This window comes from Rhagoletis pomonella, unplaced genomic scaffold (genome assembly GCF_013731165.1).
Source record: "Rhagoletis pomonella isolate Grant_MI unplaced genomic scaffold, Rhpom_1.0 Rhpom_scaffold_00003, whole genome shotgun sequence".
Lineage (NCBI taxonomy): Eukaryota > Metazoa > Arthropoda > Insecta > Diptera > Tephritidae > Rhagoletis > Rhagoletis pomonella.
In genome coordinates, this window is record NW_023458557.1 from 37,741,925 (window position 1) to 37,743,577 (window position 1,653).

The following is a 1,653-nucleotide window of genomic DNA, read 5'->3' on the forward strand; positions in this document are numbered from 1 at the left end:
AACTTGAAACCAAGTTCTTGAAATAGCCAACAACAACAAATTGGCAACGGTTATACGGTGTTCACATGAGGCGTTTTTACAGGCAACTTTTAGTTGAAAGCAACAATCGCCTGGTGTGAACGACCTTTCAACTCATCGTTTCCTATGAAGTTGGGGGCAAGGCGTATTTAACAAGGTGGTGTCAGCCGTATATAAGTAAAAAATTACAGTAACAAATTATACGCAGATATCCATACTGTCGTTGGTATGAGTTACAACAAACACATCATTTTAACGTAATGCCCTCCACGGCGAAGAACTCAGCTGTCGCCCCAACACCACCTTGTTAAATACACCTTGGTTGGGGGCAGCCAACTTTTGATTCAACTAATCGCCCCTAAAATTGCTGGAAAATCGCCTTATGCGAGCACCGTATTATGCAGCGTTTTTACTGCATAACATTTAAAAATTTGGAACGTATATTTTTGTAGAGCATTCATGCTATCGCATTTATCATATGCACATTTACGTGATTTCGAAGTTGTATGCTTTTGACAAACAGCCGTATTCCAATCGCTTATTCAGATCCGTATCTACCACGATCAGTTCGCACGGAGAAGAAAGTATGCTAAAAAAACCTACTAAAAAATAAAAAAAATAAATGAAACAACAACATTAGTTTCTTAATGCTAAAAGGGAGTTGCATTTGGTTGCATTTAGGTGACGAATTTTTTATGGACCGGTTACTCAATGTCTGGTTATCACGAATTTGCGGTTAAACATCGTTATCGACGTCTCCATGCATATAACACGGTTTCGATAACGTCGATAACGATGTTTACCCGCAGATTAGTGATAACCAGACATTGAGTAACCGCGCTTTTACGCGTAACCGACCATCTTCACGTGCTGGAAAATCTCGCTTGCGTGCCGATGCATGCGAGATCTCGCACGTGTAGACCGTAAAAAGTACGAAGAATACTTTTTCTCGCATACCGACCGAATCCTTCACAGTAGCAGCATCGTTTATTTTGGTGGAAAATACAAATTTAGCCTGCAAAGCTCGAACCTTGTTTTTTGGCGACATTTTACAAATGAAAAAGTATGCTGTCAAATGCCCAGTTAACAAAACTCTATGGCGCCTATTCATAGTCCAGCAACTAAGTCGAAACTAACAAAGTTGCAACTTAAATTTAAGTACCAACTTAAAATTTACCTCTATTCATAGTCGCATTTCAGACTTCTACTAAGTAGTTTCGACTTAGTTTACGATATAGCAAAACGAGTGTGAAAACGTATCGATTTTTCTTTACGATATTTTGGAAAAATTACATTTTTATTAAATAATATCAAGTTTGATCATCCGTTTATGTAATTTTTATTTTCATTGCATGATTATGCAAAAGAATTAGGTATCATTTTCTTGTTAATTGTGTGAAATAGCCAGAACAACCGCAGTGATGTGAAGTCGATGTTTATCGAAAGCATGCTGTGAAACATACAAATAGTAGATATCTAAATGTTATGCACAAATTTACTTTAAAATAACTAGCGTGAAACTGACTTATTTTTTGAAAATTTATCTAAATTATTCCAATTATAATATTGTGATGTAGCTTTATTCGAATTGTAATACGGATTTAATTTCCTCTTCCGATTAAAATGGATCGATCT